This window comes from Canis lupus, chromosome 23, assembly GCF_011100685.1.
Source record: "Canis lupus familiaris isolate Mischka breed German Shepherd chromosome 23, alternate assembly UU_Cfam_GSD_1.0, whole genome shotgun sequence".
In the NCBI taxonomy this organism is placed as follows: domain Eukaryota; kingdom Metazoa; phylum Chordata; class Mammalia; order Carnivora; family Canidae; genus Canis; species Canis lupus.
In genome coordinates, this window is record NC_049244.1 from 44,088,148 (window position 1) to 44,110,287 (window position 22,140).

Sequence of the window (22,140 nt, forward strand, 5' to 3'; positions counted from 1 at the left end):
ACTCTAAAATAATTACCCTTTTAGCCCATGTGTGGGACCCTCAACACTCTCTAAATAACCCCCCTGGTAAATTATCTGTTCTGGAAAATCATTAAGTTTCCAAGGCTGGTTCCAAAAGTCCATACCCCCCCCCCCCCCCCCCCACACACACACACCCAGATTACAGCTGGCAATTCCCAAAACCTGGTTCCATGGTTCAGGGAGTGTACCCCCGGTGCCAGTTCTCAGCATTTGTTAGAGTTTCACAATTATTAGTGTCATGTCTGTCATCTACTCTGTCTCTCCCTTTTTATTTCTGACTTCATTGTTTTTTGTGCCCATCACGAAGCCTCCATTTCTGGTAAATCTCCTTTCTTTGACCATAAGCTGAATCAAATGCTCCAATGTCCAACTCAGAAGCAAACTGGTTTCCTTCCACTGGTTCCAGTGACACCAAAGGAAGACTTCTCTTCCTTGAGATGTAGAAAATGTCTTGAGTCACCGTTGCTTTGCCAACGCTGTCCGTCCCAAGAGTTCTGAGCTTAAAGCTTTCCTGTCGCTCTTTAACCCTAGTTCAGTGTTCAAAAGGGAAAGAATATGGATTGTTCAGGTTTCTTACACTGTGTTTCCTTTTTTTTTTCCCCTAGTTTGAGGTAAGAATGTGTGTGTGTGTGTGCACGCACGCACACGGGCACACGTGTATACACATTTTTTGGTTTGTTGCTGCTGCTTATTACTTTTGTTGTGACTATCACTGATTATTTACCCTACACAGGAGGGAAAATAGTGGAAGAAAAGTTAATCTGCTACTTAACCAAAGCCCAGGTAAAATACTTAGCTGAGGGAAGCCTAACACCAATAGTTTAAATGCACGACGCACGTTTTCTATAGTTTGATCTGTGCCACTACATCCTTTTCAAGCAAATAACAGATTTGCTGTATTTTGTTTTCAGATTTGTTACAGGGACCTAGACCAAGTCCTATAACACGTGCATGTTTTGGCTGCCTGATGCAGGCTCCCATCCATTAGCCTCACACTCATTCGTTTACCTAGTGCTCTGACTGCTTGGCCATAACTGGGCTGTGCCAGTGTCCCAAGTAAGCTAGCCAATTAAGAATTTTATTTAGATATTTGAAGTAAATCCAAATGTTTCAAAGATTAGAAAGCTGTCTTAAAGACACACTGTGGCAAATAACAAATATAGAGCCAGATCAACAAACTGTGACAGAGCAGTCAAGGCCAGGTTGGGAATGCTCTTCTCCCATGCTGTCTAGTAAACTGGACAAATCACCTTTTAAATTCATCACCACTGAAAAATGCTATTATTTTTCTTCAAAATAGTTCTATGCCTTCCCTTCCAAACTGCCTACAGTCGTTGGATTCCCTGGTTTGTGTTCCTTGTCATGTAGTTACTTATTAAAATAGTATATCAAAGTTCCCATGAGCGAAAGTAAGTTTTGTTCCATTTCCAGCCTGAATTTAGCTGTCATTTTATATTTTTCTATTTTATTCATTATATGAACTTTAGCTACCAAAATTCAACTTTTCAGCAGCTTAATATATAAAATATATCTTAAATCAAGGAGGTCTATAGGGACTTAAGGTAATATTCAACTGATTTGGCATATGATGACCATTATCATTTTAAAGCTCTTAAATACATGCAAAATAAATCACAGCAAACACCACACACACACACACACACACACACACACACACACACAAACTAAAAAGCTATACATGAACTATACATTTGCCAAATGTTTTATTATTCAGTGGTCATTTTAATGACACATTTGACAATTTGAAATAGAAAATAAAGTATATATCTAGAACTGTCATAGAAATGACAAGTGAATTTTAATAGTAGGTGCATTAACATTGAAAGTTTTGCTATCTGAGTTTTGATTCTCTGTAGCAGATGGTCACAAGGAAAAAAATTCCCTTGAATGTTAAAATCATCTTTCAAATATTTTACTAACATAGGTCACTATATGCTATAAATATTGTATGACCACTATATTTTACATTATTCTTACAGACCAGTTTAGAAGAGTTTTTGTCGTATTTGTCTGGCTCCTAAGTAGATGCATCATCCGAACGTCTTAAATAGAAATAAATGTCTAGATTTGCAGTGATTATTATACTTTCCTTCCTATATCTAAGAATATTTTAAATTGGGTTGCTAGGCTCACATTTAATTAATTTTTTAAAATTTAATAGTTTATAAAATGGGTGAAGAAATGGATATGCTTTGTTTTTCCTAATCACATTGTGCCTTCATATTCTAAGTCCTAAGTCTAAATGTCCCTAAAATTTAAAATCATAGAATTTGGGTCAAGTCTTACGTGATTTCTTATTCATTTTATACGCGTATAAGCTGCTTTATTCTTCACCAAATGATGTTAAAACTTATTTAGATCAGTGGATTTAAGTACTTTGAACGATTAACTTCAGAGTAAGAATACTGAAGAATACATACATGATTGTGTACTTGTCTTTAGATATTTACCAATTAATATTAATCAAGTTTGCTCTATCCACCTTGGAAAACAAAGAATTACATGTATGAAATGTATCAGCAATAATAGAAGATACTTACAAAGGAATACTATGTGTTTGAGTGATATTAGCTCCTTAAGGACACACTAAAGTATAAAAATGGTCTTTGCCCTAGAGAGATGTTGGTCAAGCTGAATACATATTTGGATATGAGTCTTTCCAATCATCTCAGTGCCACTGGAGTGGGAAGCCATTTTAAACCAAGCCTCCTTCTGTCCTATTTTTCAGACCAAGTGGAATGTCTAATGTGGTCACATTGTTTGATTCCATAATAACCACCCCAACTTTCCCTTCCTTATGGGAGTATACCTCCTTTGATACTATATGTGCCACATCTAATGCATCCTTGTATTCTATTACTAAATGTTCCACAAATCACTTTCTTGCTTGTTAGTTGTTTTCAGCTAAAACCATGGAAAATGTTTTTTTCCATGAAAATTAAAATCAAAAATACATTTTTCAGATACCTATATTTTAGAAGAGATACACTAAAGAGAAACCATTTTTCTAACCTCATTTGGGTATAGAATCCTATTGCACACAATAAAATGACTTGAAATTGATGTTTTACTAACTGGGGGAACTATTAGTACTGTTTTTTAGTCTAAAGCTGTAAAGACAAGGGGAAAGTGGAGGAAAGAGTAAGAAAAGGAGAAACAGAATAAAAGTTGAAATAGCAAATCAATAGTTCTTTAAGTATTAGGGAAAAGGTAAGGCAAGCATATTACAATCACCTGGGAGGCATGCTAAATCTGTAAATATTGTCTATACTTTCCTTATTCCCATTTCCCCTACTGAGAATCGCTGTGTTGTAAATTGGGAGCAGCCATCCACAATTACCTCAAGTGTCGAGGCAAAGACCAGCATCGTGGGCATCATGTAGAAGCTTGTTAGAAATGCAGACTTTCTAACTCCACCCAGACCCACTGGATAAGAATTTTCATTTTAACAAAATCCTCAAGTGATTCAGATGCACAATGAAGTTAGAGGAGTCCAAGTGTACAGCACCTAGGCCTTGTTCAGAATGATTACCTAGAGGTTATTTTATTGGCTTTTTAATAGACTAGCATTTTTACCTAACGCTAACATTTATTGAGCACAGACAATATATCAGACACAATGTTCAGCCTTCAATATTGTTTTTATTTAAGCCTCACAACTTCCCTATGAAATAGGCACTGCTTTATCCTCATTTTATAGATTAGGATACTGAGTAATAATGGGAGAAGTAAGGGATACTGAGACATAATGAGATTAATAACTCACGCCAATGTGGTAAATGATAGAGTTAAGATATAAACAAGAATTTTGATGCCTGTGCTCTTTAGCTGACACCCCACACCGTCTGCTCTACATTAGGCTGCCTGCTTTTTATTTGAGAATTTATTGTATATTATAATTTGAAATCAAGTTCTGTTTCTCTCATAGAAAAAACGTGATCTATTCCATTTCAGTTGTTGCATTTGCCTGTCACCTTACCTTTAAGTGCAATAATGAAGAATTCTAGAAATTCCTTCTTTAGTTGGAAAATAAATACTAAAACTATGACAGCTCATTATTTAAAACTTAAGGTTTTATATCTCTATTTTTTTTCTCATAACTTACTAAAATTTACTCTTTTTACCTTTTGGTGTTCTGATTCTATAAAGAAAAATTTTTCTTTTAAGTAATTCCCTACCTATATAAACTATTCAACCTTCCAACTCAAATTATATACCACTCTTTTCAGCTTTAATATAAACATTTATCTACAAGCATGGTTCACAAAACTAGATGAACATAGTTACTAACCAGTCTGCAAGCAAATGGTGGCTTATTTTAAAGCCAGTGATTCTCCAAATGACTGAACCTCTGAACAATTTCTTCTAGTGCATGTAGATTCTCTGAGAGCTGTCAGTTGGATCTGGCCAAAAGCCTGTTGTTCTGACAAGGGCTCATTGATGTTGGTCAAAAGACTGAGGTGAGTCTGGGTTCCCTGTGATGATGTTTGAGAGGAGAGGTGTGTCAACAGGACTTAGCAGCTACAATTTTCCCAGTGATAAAGGGACATCCTTGGGAGATGGAACTTCACCAGCTGCTTAGATCTGGAAGTTAGGGCAGCACTTAAGAGTACAGTATCTAATTTATAACTTACAGCTTAGGACACAGTCAACCCAGGGCTGCCATAATGCCAAGTTGTAGGGGCCTGGCAGGGCGGTAGTGCCCAGGAGATATACTGCACATAGCAGCAGTTTCCTAGAGCTAATAAATGATAAAATGCCAGTGATTCTCTTATGATCCTTTACAGTCCTGACGGTCTCACTGAGCCCAAATATTTGTGACTCTGGCTGCACAAGAATCTACATCTGTTTTTTTTCTGAAATAAATTGAAAAACAAGGCATTTCTTCTGGTAAACTTCATACATTTGTACTTTTATCATCACTTTTGACCCAAACTCCTTTTATTATCCAATTCAAATGCATTCTACATGCTTCTAAATCTGTGTAGTATGCCACTAGAACAGGAATGTCCATTAACCCAGCTTTAGTAATCTTTCTGTTCAAATGATGTCACTTCACATGAAACACATTGTACCATGATGGATCCCAGCCCTTCACCTTCACACAGTTAATTGCTGCCACTTTATCAGGAATGGAAAAGAATCTGATGTGATCCCTACGTAATGATTTCTTGAGTATGTTCTGGCATTTAATCTTCTAGTTTAATAGAATAAATTTTTGAGAGAAACACAAATCTATTTCTTTGAGTTCCCATTAGATTAAACCATATGATGGGACATTATATAGTCATTTTTACATAGTTAATAATATTTAATGGCAAGGAAAGATAATCATAAGTGAGTAGAGCAATACCTAAAACATAAATCATGACTGTGATCCAGTGTGTGTGTGTGTGTGTGTGTGTGTGTGTGTGTGTTTGATAGATTCTTGTCAGGTTGCCATTTGGCCTTACTTGGGTCATTGGTGTTCTAATGAAAATAGTTATATTAGTACTGATTTGTGATTAAAGTCACTGATATATTTTTTAAATAGCTGCATCTTTGTAGAACAGATAAGACTAGGAAAAATATATAACAATCTTAAAAGCTTTGGAGAGTTATTAAGATCAAGGCTAAGATCAAAAGTTACTTTTTTCTTTCCCCCTTTTTTGGTATGCGCTTTCAAAATCGCTATTACTTTTTTAATCCTTACTTTCAGTTTGTCTCAGAATTTCTATTACTTTCCTTCCAACTAACTCTAGATTTCAGATCTTTAGACAACTGCTACTCACTCTGTAGAGAATGATACTGGCAAATCTAACCTTTTCTCTGTTTTTGTTTTTGTTTTTTCCCCCTAAGGTACAGTAGTGCTTTATAGGAGTTCGCAAGGTTTTATACCATGGTGGTATTTTTCTAAGAGAAATAATCTTGTGGGAAATTTCTTTTTCTATAACAACAAAACCACTGAAATACTGGGATAAAAAGAGATTTTTCTAATGCCAAAAACATTCCATGTAACAATGTTATAGTAAAGTCGGTATACGTTGTGTTTTAAAAAGTAACCTATACTATACCTATAGCCATCTTGAATCTCTTCAGTTTTACAAAATTTCTTTCTTAAACATGTCCCCCAAATCCATAATGAAAAACATCGGTTAATGTGGCTACATAAAAAAATCAAAATGATCATAAAGGAAAAAGACCCATAAACAAAGTCAGAAGATAAACAGGAACTTGGGAAAGCTATTTGCCATATTCTATATTGTAAATGCCAGTTTCCTTAATATAACATGAGCTCTTTAAAATGAGAAACAGTGAACAACTCAGTTGAAAAATGAGCAAAGGGTCATTACTAGGCAAACTAGTAGAATAACTACAAAAAATAAGAAAACAACAACAAAAAAGCTCACCCTCATTCATAACTAAAGAAATGCAAATCAAGACAAATATATACTTTTCATTTATCAGACTGAAAAAAATTTTGAGATTTGATATAAGCTAGATTTTTAGGATCATAAATTGGTATAACCTATATAGAGGACATTTTTCAAGTATCTCTCAAAAATGTGGATTATACAGTTTACTTCAACAATCATTTTGAAACTTTTCTGATACATAGTTTAGAAATGCCTATGTAAAAACAGGATCATTGAGGCCTATTCTTAAGCAGCCCAAAAGGGAAACTGAAAAAATAAAACCATAAAGCCCATTAACAGGGGGCTAGTTGAATAAATTATCATGTGTCAGTGCAATGAATGAAATCCTGTCTAGTGGAGCACCTGAGTAGCTCAGTGGTAGAGGTCTGCCTTTGGCTCAGACTATGATCCAGGGTTCTGAAATCAAGTCCTGCATCGGGGTCCCCGCAGGGAGCCTGCTTCTCCCTCTGCCTATGTCTTTGCCTCTCTCTGTGTGTCTCTCATAAATAAATAAATAAATAAAACCTTAAAAAAAGGAATACTATATAGTCATCAAAATAAATGAGGCAGATATATGGATACAGTATAGATAGCTCTAACCATATTAAATTTAACCAAAAAAAGCAAAGAACAGAATAGTATGATGTGTAAAATGAAAAAAATGTGGATATATACATTTGTATGCATGTGTATCCTTTTTAAAAGTCGTAAAAGGATACATATGAAACTGTTAGTAGTAAGTACCTCTAGGAAGTGGATCTGAAAGACCATTACAGAAAGCTAGGAGACATGTACTTTTATTTTTATACTCTTTTATAGCTTGACATTGATATCGCAAGCATGCATCACTACAATGAAAAATAAAAACAGAAATACAGAAAAAAAGATCTCTTAAAAAGATTTTTTTTTCAGGATGCCTGGGTGGTTAAGCATCTATTTACCTTCTGCTCAGGGTGTGATCCCGATCCGGGGATCAAGTCCTGCACTGAGGTCCTTGCGGGGCCTGCTTCTCCTTCTTTCTGTCTCTCTGCCTCTCTCTGTGTGTCATAAATAAATAAATAAATAAATAAATAAATAAATAAATAAAATATTTTTTTTTAAAGATTTTCTTTATTTATTCATGAGAGACACACACAGAGAGAGGGAGGGAGGGAGGGAGAGAGAGAGAGAGGCAGAAACAGGCAGAGAGAAAAGAAGCAAGCTCCTTCACTCAAGGAGCCTGATGTGGGACTCGATCTGGGGTCTCCAGGATCACGCCCTGTGCTGAAGGCAGCGCTAAACTGCTGAGCCACCTAGGCTGCCCAATAAAATCTTTTCTTTTTCCCAATAAAATCTTAAAAAAAAAAAAAAAAGATTTTTTTCAATTCTGGTGCAATAACACTTATATAGGTTTATATTAAAAAGAATCATTTATCAAAGTTTAACTGTAGATTCACAAGTATCTAATCTATTTTATTTCTTATATTAGTAGTTACGTCTACAGAAGTATCTTAAATAAGATTGCACTATTTTACCCGAAAACATTGTTTTTTCTCCTCTCGTGTGTATCTACAAGGGAATGGGGAAAGATGCTGACTATAACCAGGAAGAGGATGAAATTCCATGACAGACTGCCACTTAGCACAGCCTAACTCTACATAAGGACAAATATATCCTTGATAGGGACCAGATGATTTCATTCCCTTTAAAAATACATTTAAGATATAGTGTTAATAGTTACTTTGTCAATTAAAAATGAAAATCTGACCTTATTTAGTGAATCACATTAATCTTTTTCTTTCCAGATTTAATATATGATAAATTGGTTGAAAATGTCTGAGTTCTCATCTGAATAAGACGCAAAAGCCATCCCACAAGTTCTGCATCCAGGTAAAATGTCTTACACCTATAGCACTGTATCTGTCAGTGGTTTTTCTCTAATGTGTCAACAGTGGAGGTAGCACAAGAAGCCATATACACACTATTGTTTAGTGACAGAAACAGGAAGCAGAAAAGAATGTAATCCAGTCTTATCCCTTATATACACCTTAAGAACATATTTACTTATGTAATTTTAAATGTCAACAATGTTAGAATTATCATGATATTCCTGTATTGATATAAACCATGTGAGAGATTTGTAACCCCTTGGCAAGGATTTCCATGGGTGGATTGTTCTTCAAACTAGGGCTTTAAGAGAAGCAGGGAGGAAATGACTGTCCTCTCCTCAGCCACCCAATGGGGGATTTGAGCTCTATGAAGCAATCACTTCCAGAAACATGTGTCCAAAGATCATAAACCTTGAAACTTGACCTGTTCACCTTCAGAAAATACAGATGTCTCTGAGTCTCATTCTTATAAAAGTTTCTCTTGCTACAGTAAGATACAGGTAAAAAGGCTATGTGGAATTGGAGACATAGTCCAATTTTAGTCCCCCTATGGTCTAGTCCTCTACTAGGCATGAATCCCTATGGAGTCATGAAGCTAGGTGTTATACTCAGAACCTGAAAGGGCAGTGTTGGTAATCAGGGACTTCTCTGTCCATCCATTTCCTATCACATGGCCCTGCCTGATATTTTTCATAAAATTCCTGGGTTTTCCAGATCAAAAGGTTTTTTTTTTTTTTTTTTTTGATCCTGACAAAAACTCAGCTCAAGGAACAAGCCCTTAACCTCCTGAATTAACAAGGGAGACACTCCCTGGTCCCTCCAGGGAGAATAAAAAGAGTAGCTTGTCCCCTTCTGAATATTTTGTGATTATATTTTATCAAAGCAAAAGAAAGATAGGATAGGTGGTAACTGGGTAGACAAATGTTAGAGGTGACTTTATTCTTTGAGTCATTGGCAAATAGGAAATAGTTGCTGTAAGGCACTCCATGGTGGTGTTAGGAAACCGTTTAAGATTGCTTTAATCTTGGAGACAAAAAACAGTAACATTCTACAGAGTTTTGTTACTGGAAATCTTTAGGTTGGGGGGTGTTCTTGTTTTTTTGAGGTGTCGTTAAGCTTAGAAAGCTGGGCTGTACATGTTTTCAGCAAAAATCCAGCCCTAGAAAAAGTACATTGAAATATATGTTCTTAATAGGAAGCTTTATTTTACATCCTAAGAGAACTGAACAGAAGGAACTCTTTGTCCATAATTCCCCATCACCCTTATAATGGAAGAAGCAAGGCAGTAATCCAGGGAGGTTCCTGATGGAAATAATTTTATGAACATCCTCTCTTCCTTGTTTTAGAAGCCCTCAATTTCTAACATTCACACATTTGTAGCAAGACTTTCAGAATAGTATGTTTTGCTTACAAATAACAAAACTGAAAAAAAGAACACTATAAAATCTTAAGCCTTTTCAAACCATTAAGTTGCAGATGAATACGCAAAACACGCTTAATTCGAAGAAGTTATCTTTTGGTTGGTAAAGAACTGATGCTATACCAATTCTGCTACTAACTAGCAACTTTGCTTTTGGTCTCTTGTAAAATAATCTCCAAGGCCCCATCCCAAACCATGGGCACTTACTGAAATACAAAAGGTGTGTTCAGACCTTCTGAACATTAGAGAGTCCATTTTACCAACTTAACAACTAAAGAACTCTGATCTCTTATTGATTTAAACCAGTAATGTGTAAACAGCATTTCAGAGCTTGTTTTATAGGACCAGAGGAATTTAAGGTGGAATCTATTTATGACAAATGAGGAAAACCAGGACATTTAGAAGAATAAATAAAGACTATATTCAGTGGCTTAAAATCTGTAGCCTTGCACTGTCTGGTGTGGTAGTCATGTGCCATGTGTGGCTATTCAAATGTAAATATAAATTAACTCTAAATGAAATTAAAAATTCAGTTCCTCAGTTATACTAGCCACATTTCAAGTATTCCAATAGATACATGTAATTAGTGGCTACACTGCTGGACAGCAAAGCTTTACAACATTTCTATCACCATAGAAAGTTCTATGATACTATTGCTATTAGTAACTTACTAATAATTGTAGTGGAATTCCATTGTTATTTGGAAGGAATTTTTTTTGCTCTTTTAAACTTATTTGGAAATGTTAAAGTATTTTTTAAATTCCAATTTTTTTCAGTTGTAGGATATCTAGTATATAGTTCTCACAGTGCTTTTGTCTTTTTCCTATTTATTTGCATATTAAAAATACATGGAATTAAGTATCTTATGTCTCTTCTAAAGTTAGAGGTTCTCGTTTTCTTAAAAATCGTGAGAAGAGGTACATGCAATTATATTGAACTAATATATAGCTGTTGGGTTTTTTTTTACCTGCATCACTGACATCTCCAATCCACTGACATCTTGGAGACAAGGCACCTCTTAGTCCCCCTATGGTCTAGCCCTCTACTAGGCATGAATCCCTATGGAGTCATGAAGCTAGGTGTTATACTCAGAACCTGAAAGGGCAGTGTTTTGTTTATCTCCAAGTAAACAAAACTAGAAAAGATATAGGTCATTTCTAAAAACCTACATTTTTTTTTTATTCTTTATATTCCGTGAGGTTTTTTTTTTTTTTCTGCAGTGATAGATAGGTCTCAGTTGTATTGACGTAAGTACAGATGACTTAATGTTTTTTCAGAAATTGGAGAGCCAAGCAAAATAAGTATTAGATGACTTATTTCTTTTTTTTTCTGTTTTTATAGAAATGTACAAGGTGCTAGAAGTCTCTGGTTTTGTTTCCAAATTATATGTATCACAGAGAACAGTAGTTTTTCAATTTTTAATTAATGTAATCACTACATGTTATATAGTATATTCTTAAAGTTCTTAGTCATCATTTTTCTACTAATATGATCCCATTATTAAAATGTCAGTCTCCATTACTTTCTAGTCACTTATACCTAGTAGTTCAAATCCATTTGGTTCCTGGACTAATGGTTGTGTGTTACACAGGCAAAAAATTAAAAACAAACTTGTCTTTGAGTCATTGAAGCATCAAGGGTTTGAAACAGCTATATAACTAACTATGAGAAAAGCATATACATATCTAGCCTATATTCCCCTTACACATGTAATAGCGTTATTTTTCGATAAAAGCATATATAATAGAAGTTTGTACCCAGTTTAGAATTATCAAGTATAAATCCTTGAATCTTACCAATGGAAAAAAAGCAAAGTAAAGGGTACTCATTTGAGTGGTTGTTCTTTCAATTTTTTTTATATATATAATTACTAATAATACTAATATTATAGTATAATACTAACATATATATTATAACTTTCTTTTTAGAGTAACAAGTTTACCTTCAATTAAGCCATTATCCACAGTATATCTATAGAAACACTGTTCCTAGGCTTGAAAATAGAGCTAGATATGCTTAGCTCATAACTGACTGTATAGGAGACTCAAATTTAGGTTACTGTTAATATTTTTAATAATTAAAAGAGCTCAGAGAATTAGCATCAAAATGTGGAGACTGTTTTGCTGGCAGGGAGAACTTTTGACTAGTACTAAAAATATTGTCATCCTTCCCGTTCAACTAGTCATTCCTTTTTTAAAAATATTTTATTTATTCATGAGACAGAGAGAGAGAGAGAGAGAGAGAGGCAGAGGCAGAGGGAGAAGCAGGCTCCATGCAGGGAGCCTGATGTGGGACTCGATCCCGGGTCTCCAGGATCATGTCCTTGGGCCGAAGGCAGGCACTAAACCATTGAGCTACCCAGGGATCCCAACTAGTCGTTCCTTTTAAGACTTTTAGGAAGACTTAGATGTATCGGAATCATTTTTTAAATTCCAGAAAGGTGTAGGATAGCTTAGAAACGTAATAACACAGCACAGACCTTGTGGAAGGTAACCAATTACCTGGAACTAGGTCTTGGGCACCTTTCCAGAACTTAAACAAATGCTGTGGAGCCCTGGGACAACAGAAACAATGTCATACTGCGAGTCCAAAATCCAGTCAGGAGCAGCTTTCCTCCTCCTCTCATCCAGGCAAGGCCAAAATATTTCTACACACAACATAGGTCAACATAGAAAGCAAACAGAGCTGCAGTAGATAAAACCAGGCAGTGGGTAAAGGCTGTCTCTTAACATAGACCTTGAAACTTGGCTCCTCAGTGATGTTCCCAAGTCAAAGAGGAAGAACAGATTAGGTATTTCATTACTTCTGGTCCCTCTAGGATGGTCGGTGTACAGAGCCTGATGAAAACAATTGCCTTAACAGTGTAAAGCAAGAAGTCCAAACTGCTTTGACAATGTGAAAGCAATGTAAATTTGAGTCACCAATGACAACAGTGATATATGTAATACTAATAGGTCAGCCATATTTTATTCAACTCTAAGCCACTAATAAATGCTAGTCTTTGTTTTACATAGAACATGTTTATTTATACACAACGGAACAAATAAGGAGCTTTGGAAACGGCCTGATTTGTGAGAACTCTTGCCCAGAACACATCAGCTTGGTGGGACAATTGAAGTAGTAGTAGGCTCCCCCTGGATTTCTGCTAGAATTTAGATTTAATTAGATGGATGACGTAGAACATACCATCTGAATTAAAGAGTAAGAAATAGAATATGTTCCAATTAAATAAAGGAAAATTCATACTATGAATAAAACAATAAATGTCAATATATTAAAATTTCTATTTTAGCTACCTTAATATGACAGATTTAACAGACCTAATTTAATATCTTAAAATGAAGAGATCTATGTAACCTATTTTATGATTTTTATCTTCTTAGGAAGATGCTTGACATCTTTAATTTTCATATTTAATCAATTTTTTTCTGCATTTAGTTTCTATGGTGTCACTATCCATCAACCCATATTGGTTGAGTGTATATATATATATATATATATATATATCCCAAGAGAAAGTAATTCTGAAATCCTCCTCAGCAATTCATTCTAACAATTAAGAACCCTTAAGCTAAATAGAATAATTCATTTCACAGGAAACTTTTATTCAATATGTATAATTAGTTTTAGTTAACTTTATTAATGAAATGTCGCAAATCAATTAGGTTTGCAATAATCAGATGCTGAGGACCCAAGAGGGGCCATGTCTCTCACAAGAGGGGAAGGTGATATACAATTTAGCTGGGAAGCAAATGTAATTAGATTTGATCAGTTGAGTATTCCTGTCCTGACGTGGAGTCAGACACATATCCAGACCTGAGTACATAGTTAAAAAGAAGTAGAAAAAACAATGTGATTTGCAAAATGTCTTCATGGTCCTGTCAGCCACATGCTGAGTGCTGAAATGGGCCTTTGAAACCACAGGTAGACACGTTTTCTTCAGACAGTGCTATGTTTTAAATTTCTTTTTCAAATCCAAATGCCTTATAATAGGGCAGTATATAAACTCCCCTATGTATCACAGACCTCATCATTACCTACATTTTACATAGGGTGTTTCACATATTTATTTAACTGCTCAAATCCTGATGATATTTCAGTTTAAAACTATTGTGATCTAGAAGTTTATTACTAAGTGGGTATTGGTTAATTCTGAAGTTTCTTCCTCAGACTCTAAAATAAAAATATCAAATAAAATGTCATGACAGTAAGAATCCTTCTGAATGAGAATTATATTAAATACAAGTTATTCCTATGAAGGGTTGTAGTTTGCAACAGATTCTGCTGTAATTCATTTAATGAGTATTTTTGTCAGATACCTACACGCCAGTCACTATTCTCAGTCCTGAAAACAAAGTATGAGCAGCAGACAAAAACCCCTGGCTGCATATAACTTATAATCTAGTGCATATAGACAGAAAAACCATCAAGTAGAAGATACAATATGTTCCATGACATGGAGAATGGAAATAGAAATGAGATGAGGCAGTGCAGTTTTAAAAGGGTGTTTAGAGGAAGCCAGGGTGGCCACCTTCAGCCCAGCGCGTGATCCTGGAGACCCGGGATCCCTGCGTGGAGCCTGCTTCTCCTTCTGCCTGTGTCTCTGCCTCTCTCTCTCTATGTCTCTCATGAATAAGTAAATAAAATCTATTTTAAAAATAATAAAAATAAAAGGGTGTTTACAGAAAGCCTCCTTCGTAAGAAGGAAAAAACTCTGTGGACATCTGGGGAAGGATTTCTCTAGGCAAAAGCAAAGACCATAGGCGGTACTGAGCCAGCAAATTCAAGGCACAGCAAATAGGCCAATATCCTTAGAAACCACAAAAGAAGAATGTATGACAAAAGAGAGATCAAGTTACTGAAGGATACCAGAACTAATAGTTGAAACTGGGGGCATTAGGGATCCCTGGGTGGCGCAGCGGTTTAGTGCCTGCCTTTGGCCCAGGGTGCGATCCTGGAGACCTGGGATCGAATCCCACATCGGGCTCCCTGCATGGAGCCTGCTTCTCCCTCTGCCTGTGTCTCTGCCTCTCTCTCTCTCTGTGTGACTATCATAAATAAATAAAAATTAAAAAAAAAAAAAGAAACAGGGGCATTAAGAATGGATGCTAGAAGAGACATATTTTAAACCTAAATGATTTAAAGACTTACACTGCTTTAAAATGTAGTGAAATGTTTCCAAAATTGAATTTTTCAAAAAGAAGTCAGATCTATGATTCAATCCCCAATGGTTGGTTCTGTGGCTATAATTTGAACTCTAAATATTAAAAACGTATGTTTGATGTCAGTTCCTCCTGGACACCCAACTGATTTCTTTGGGGCCTTCAGTATACTCTAAAAACACTTTGCCTATCACTAGCCTTAATCCCTTGTCTCTGGGTCTGAAAGTGAAACTCCTCAAGTAATAAAGAGTTGCAGGTACACGACATTGCCATTGGATTATTTTTAGTGAAAGCTTTGCCTCCTTAGACAGATATACCAAGGAACTTAACACCAGTGAACTTAACAAGGGGATACCATCCCAGGGATACCGCCATATGTAAAATGATTTCATATATTGATTATCCCATTTCAATTATTTCATCTACAAGTCCAACAAAAAGAAAATTATTTTTTTTAATTTTTTTATTTTTTTAAAGATTTATTTACTTATTTATGATAGACATAGAGAGAGAGAGAGAGAGAGAGGCAGAGACACAGGCAGAGGGAGAAGCAGGCTCCATGCCGGGAGCCCGACGCGGGACTCGATCCCAGAACTCCAGGATCGTACCCTGGGCCAAAGGCAGGCGCCAAACCGCTGAGCCACCCAGGGATCCCCAAAAAGAAAATTCTAAATAAAAAGATACATTTGGAATTGTAAATGTGGCATTCATCCACATACAACTAGGAATGAAATTATTTAATGAAAAATTTCAAATTCAACCAACTCTACAAATATAAGATAGTCTGAAGAGAAGGAACAGTCCTGACTTTGCATTATATTTTAGTACTGTTGTTTTCTCATAATCCCCATGCTTTTTTCCTGTCCTGCTATTCTTCAAGATTTCCTAATGAGGATTGGGGAACAAGTGTATTTAACAATCTGTATTTGCAGGTTGGAAACAAGAAAATGAAGACTAATAGTTTCTCTCCTGCTAATTTGATTTTCTACAGCTCCTCTCCTACCAGCATAGGTAAAGGACTTAGTTACTATTTCTAGCAGATGGGGCCAAGGAAGAGACAAGCATCTGTGATGTCATGCTTCCCCCAAAATGGGCCAGCTGCCCTACAGGCCTCCATTAGAGACTTCCCTAAGAGTAATAAATGAGAAGTGATCATGAACAGAATGAGAAAAAAAAAATGCAACTTCCTTTATTCTAGAAAAGCAATACTCAATGGCTGGCTAACAATGCTACAGTAAATGTTTTTGTACATTTCTTGCACACATGTGGAGAGTTTTTAGGGTATGTGCTCAGAAGTGGATATGATGATTTGATTTCCAAAGTGGTCGTGATATAGGGAGATTCCTGAAAATGGGGTTGTGCTGAGTTGACAGACATAGGGGTTCAGTCCTTAACTGCCAATGTGTGGCTGGCTCTCTAAACTGAAATATGACCCAAAAGAACTTCTTCTGGTATAATTCCAGGTCCTAAGCCTAGTTAATAGTACAAATAGTTATTTATTGATAACTATACAGAAATTTGTTTCCCATTACCCCATATGTCAATGACATCCCAGAAAATCAGCCCGACAAGGAACTAGACATTTTGAGAATATACAACACATAACTTTAAATGAGAGGTTTTCCTTTTCTCACACAAAAACATGAAAGTCAGTTTGAACTGATGTGGACTTCTGTCCAGGTGAGTGCCTCTGATTTCAGAAAGCATGTACCTCTTTTTGTAACTCCAACGTGTCCTTGGAAATTGCTGCATAAAGGCCAAACTGCCAAGTCTAGTCCTTCTCTGAGAAAAACCTTTTTAGTTGTATGTCAGTAGCCGGTCTTTGTTCTCCTCAGTGCTCATTGCAAAATACAGCAATTCTAATTCTAACTCCCAGTAGTATTGGGAAGACAAGTTGAGTTAAAATAATGCCTGTAATTTAATCAGTATTCGGTCCCTAATAAAAAGCTAGTTAGTCACAGCTTCCTTCCAATCCCTCTCCCACAGTTTTCCCTCCTGAAAGGAGATACTTACTATACAGCATTTTAGGGAAAACAAACTTTCCTCAATTGCTAGGGCTGGAGTAATGAAAGGTTTGAAAATAGTATTTTAAGCACGATCACATTTTTTCTTTCCATTCCCTGAGGTCGAACAGATTCTAATTTCAGTTTTTTAACTTCCCCGAAAATAATTTGTCTCTACTTGCCTACTATTTCAATGCAATATTTTATCTTCTTAATGTGGTAGACTCACAAATTTAAGTCATCATCTAGATCAGAAAAAAAATAAGTGAGATGTAAAGCATCTAAATGGCAAATCTTCTCACTCAAAAAACTAAAAACGAAAAATCTCAAATCCAGGAATGAATCATCCCTGAAATTCTCCCAAACTGTGAGTTAGTTTTATGGGTGAAAACTCTGGGAGACCTGTTCGAGAAGCAACGACGCCAGGTACTGTTTCAACATACGTATAATCTTAACTTGTCACAACACTTAATAGGTAACTATGATTGTTACCATTGAATTGTATTACTATTTTATAAATATAGACACAAAGCAGCAGAGAAAATAACATCCATTAACTGGACACTTACTGGGTCAGGCACTGAGTCCATCACTTCATCTGCATTTTCTTACTTAATCTACCAAAAAGCAAACAAACAACCCTATAGGCTAGTTTCTCTTATTGGCTTCATTTTGCGTGGATGCTGAGCCTAAGGGACCCACTTTGCTAACCAGTGTCAGGACTAGAATTGGAATTTGGGACTGACTCCAACACCCTGGTTCTGACCATTTCTTTTCCAGATATAACCCATCAAATTCTCCAGAGCCTGAGATCTTCCTGCTGTTGCTTTTAATTATCTGCTTCACCATCAGCATTTTTTAACATATATGTATATAAGTGAACACCTTGTTAATATTTGTTTATACTGCTATTGGGTGCAAGTTTAAGCTACCATCATTTTGAATAGTAGGAGAGTCCAGAGCTCTGAAAGGAATGTTGAAGAGACGGTAAAGCAGATATTTTTCTGTCACATTTCAGTGAGAAAATTGTTAATTCATATGCCACCAGCCAGACACAAAAATGCAACAGGAAATGAAGAAAAAAAAAACATAACAACTTTAAATAATGTGGCCTGTAGTACCAATTAGTGCACTGTGAATTAGTTTCCTTCTGCTGTAGAATTGATCATTTGGATTATGTAGGCAAGCAGGGTAAGATATTACTAAAATTATCCTTGAATCCTAGCTTTGAGATCTATGGAAGACACTAGGTAATTTGCCTGAGAATACAGAGAAAACACTTTTTAAAAGGATAGGGATGGGTTATTTCCCTCTCTGTTAAATATTAGCCTTTGAAATGAACCCAGCTGATCTGCTAAATAACACTTGCAAATTGTTGTGTTTTAATAAAGTGACAGACTGAGAGAAAAGCCACACTAGACTTGCTTATGCTTCTGGAAGCAGTACAGGCCAGGAACATTATGCAATAATGCTTTTTAAAAGAAGGGAGCCTCTTAGCATTACACCTTGCCTGGCAACAAATGTAGCCACTTACTCCAAATGCAGGCATAATTAGAATCTATGAAAATCTAGCATCAGAATCCCAAACCCCTGGTGCAATACACAGTAAATTACAGCTTTTATGTCTGTAATATTTTCAACCGTTCCATTTAAATATGTGAATATATGAGTGTGCTGTTTCAGGGAGCCTTGCTGTATAAGCCTATGGAAAGGTTTTTACCATTATTAATCAGGTATTCTATAAACAGGACACCTCATTTTTAGATTTCTGGAAAGCTCAGAACCTGTAATGCTACTGGCAGGGGGCAGACCCAAATGCGCTACTCTAGTAAAAAAAATCCCTGGGCAAACATGGAACACAGTGAAAACTTGGGGGACCCAGGCTGCAGTAGGTGCCACTAACAATCATCGCCTCAATCACTGCTTTACCATGCAAACCCAGGCTCGTTCGTTAGTTTATACAATCACAGCAGAGTCTTACAAAGTAAGCCTGAAAGAACATTAATTTTTAATTTATTCTTGGTTGACCAATTAAAGAAAATCTTATTTTAAAACCCTCATAAAAGTTGTAAAATTGGTGTCTTAAACTGAGAATAACTTTTGTTGAAAGAGAAAAATAAATGCTTTAAAATCTAAAGTTAAAAAAACATAGGCATCTTTAAATAAATCAGGGAAACAACTGTTTTGCAGAAAATAAATTCTGTTCCTCTGATTTGTGACTGGCCATTGAGTTTTGAGTTTGACTATGAAGCTGTGCTCAGCTGTCTAGTGGAAATAGTAGGGGAAACAGGTTATCTCCTTCATTTCCTAAAGTGTGGTGATTTTTTATTCCCAGGTGTTATGTCTTAAAAAGATTTTAAATCTTAAAAAATAGAAATGATATTGAAATTAAGAACTGAAAGTCTCAGCCAGTTGGGTATGATTTTTTTTTTTAAATAGGTAATACAGACCTCTAGTGGTTGAACAGTTTGAAAGCCTCTGCAAGGAAAAGAAATTGTGAGGGGAATGCAGGCATTTTAAGGAGGAAAAAAAAACCCAAAACAGTTATTAGATAAAATTACTCGCATTGCAAAATTCACGTTTCACACACACACACACACAAAAGGTAAGCATGTGCTTCATGGGAATGTGAAGCACTTGCCTTCCTTTTCAGTGCTCTTTGATTCTCCTAAAATAAGCAAGGACCCTCCCACCAAAGTCCCAGCAAGAAGTCTGGATCTGTGTTAATTTTCATCCAAAAGATTAACATCCAGTTCTTTTATTATATGAATGAACCTGACAGATATCTGTGTTACGTGAAATAGCTTTCCGTTCCTTGGTACACAGTTTTGCCTCACTGGGACTCTTCTAAATTTCCCAGAAAAGGGCTCCCCAAGAAAATGCAAGAGACCCTCACACAGCCAAAGCTCACCTGTCCTGTTCCCCAGTCTCTCCAAGGGCAGCTTCACTCCACTGGAGTGGGCTTAGTGATTGGGGCTCTCCACAGTCTACAGGATGGGCAATCCATTGGATCCATCACAGCTTAAGTGATTGTTAAATGTCTAACTAGACCAGGTTTCTCAAACTTAAGTGAATCCACAAATCACCTGAAGAATCTTGTTGAAATGCAGATTCTGGCTCAGTAGGTGTAGATGGGACCTGAGATTGCTTTACTAGTAAACTCCCCAGGGTGCTAACTAATATGGCTCATCTAGGACCAGGCTGGGAGTAGCAAGGAGATCTTATAACATCTCTCTTTATTTTTTTAAATAAGACTTTTTGTTTTTACTGATTTCTTCATTTTTTAATGGCATCTCTTAAAATTTAATTTTTGAGTTTATAAAACTTTTTAAGTTCCCTTTCACTTGACTATGTACAAGTAACACTGGAAACCTGTTACTCAAGTTCTGTAAAGATGAACTTACATTTTAAAAAGGGATTCAGTGTCATCTGGTTATCTTGAGTTCATGGTGGTTGTGAGCACCTCTCTAAGCACTTGTGGCCATTGGGCACCTGTAGCTACAGTTAAATATCTGATTAGCCATACCTGGACAGCAGGTGAGATCAGGTTTTGTGCATGCTTAAGGTCCCAAAATAATATCCACATCATAAAATCAAGCAGAATAAAAAAGCACAAGCTGAAATCTAAGAGTCAATAGATCAGAGTAGAAAATGGGAAAATATATTTTTCAGACAAAATGTATTATTCCATCATCTAAATAATTTCCTATTATAGCATGTTGTCAACCTTAATTTTGAAATCCATAATTTTAGAACTTATGTCACGGAGTAGTCTTTAAAAGCCTCTTGCCAACTTTTAACATCTAGTTTCAAATCAAAAATAATATATTAACAAGCTGTAGCATGGAGGGAGTACATAAATTATCATCATTGCCCTGCATGAACAGTAATTCACAGGTTTGGCTCAGACACGACTTAGATGAAATAATTAACTATGTACAGTACTTAACAGTAAAAAAGTAATTAATCTAGCTGCCTCATACTGGTTTGGCCTAAATAAACATGCAATAAAAAAGCCATACAATTTTAGTATTTTCTCACATTACTAAGTTAGAATTTTAATATGTCAGAAAACAGATATCTTCTCTTTAAAAAACATCACTTTCTTTTAAAATGTCAAAGTAGTGATCATAAACTGAATGAATTCCATATATTTGTAATTGTAGGCAGATGTTCTCAATTTATAATTATGTATTTTGCTTCATAGGAATTTGGTAAAACTGATTAAGGTGAAATAAAGAAAAAAAACAATTTTTTTAACCACAAATTACACAGACTCTGCTAATGGGATTATAATACTGTGGTGGTATAGCTTTGACAGAATGTTTCAGGTAAACTTGTTTTTTGCCCCATGGGTTCTTGGAGGAGACAAGTTGCCTTTTGGCCTGTGCCCCCTTTACCAGTAGGTCCACAGGTAAATGGCAGGGTCATTATTTAGAGTAAGGGCAATATATAAGGCAAATGCCCCTTTTTTGGACAAGAAAAAAAGGTTCAGGTGATTTCTGCTAGGGAGAAAGTTTATCCCATTCAGGTGCTGTGTTTTGTTTTGTTTTTTTAAAGTTCACTTTCAGTGTATGGATACTCCTGTGCCTAATCTCATGGACTATAACATGTTCTCCCCTGTATGATTCCATCAATTAATTATTGTATTATTATCCCCATTTCATAAACAACGAAGTGGAAGAGGCTGAGTAATTCTTCCAAAATCAAATAGCACACAAGGTGTAGGGTCAAAACTCAAACCCAGAGACTTCTATGTCCAGCCAAGATGTAGTAACAGGGATTTATTTACCTTCTCACCTAAAACAACAATTAACTCTCTCTCTCTCTCTCTCTGTCTCTTTCTCTCTCCGTGTGTGTGTGTATGTTTACATATATATGTGTGTGTGTGATATATGAAACAATGATTTATATTTGTATGAAACAATATATGAGGAACAATGGTTTTCAAGACAGTATACATCAGGCAATAAAGGGCAGTAATCTCTGAGGGATGGAAAACAAATGAAGTGAACCCTATGGTTGTCCCAGCTCACTGCCTGGGGGTAGTTTCTAGCCTTGGCACAAAGAAGAATCCAGAAGGAGCTCCCAGGTCTCCCTGAGTTGAGGAGATAAAGCTGGGAGTCCAGAGAGGCAAGGAGCTAGAGTTCACAGGGCAGAGTACCAGAGAGTTTTACAAAGGAAGAGCCCAGTAATCTGCAAAGTATTCCCCTTGTGCTTCGGTGCATGTGTATGAGTAATCATCCAAAA

The 22,140-nt window shown here is 36.0% G+C and overlaps 1 protein-coding gene and 1 long non-coding RNA gene across 4 annotated transcripts in view; one reads left to right on the plus strand and one right to left on the minus strand.

Annotated features, from left to right (window-relative positions):
- Nucleotides 1–22,140, minus strand: part of LOC119865416 — a 204,987-nt gene that overhangs the window by 15,862 nt on the left and 166,985 nt on the right. The gene's annotated exons all lie outside the window — the stretch shown is intronic.
- The window catches only part of AGTR1 (angiotensin II receptor type 1), a 47,518-nt gene that overhangs the window by 1,342 nt on the left and 24,036 nt on the right, over nt 1–22,140 (plus strand). Inside the window, exons 2-3 of one of the 2 annotated variants that reach the window (XM_038571160.1) lie at nt 4,412–4,502; nt 8,222–8,306. The gene's annotated coding sequence lies outside the window, so the exon portion shown is untranslated. The remainder of the gene's footprint in view (nt 1–4,411; nt 4,503–8,221; nt 8,307–22,140) is intronic. The other variant, XM_038571159.1, reaches the window with a different exon arrangement.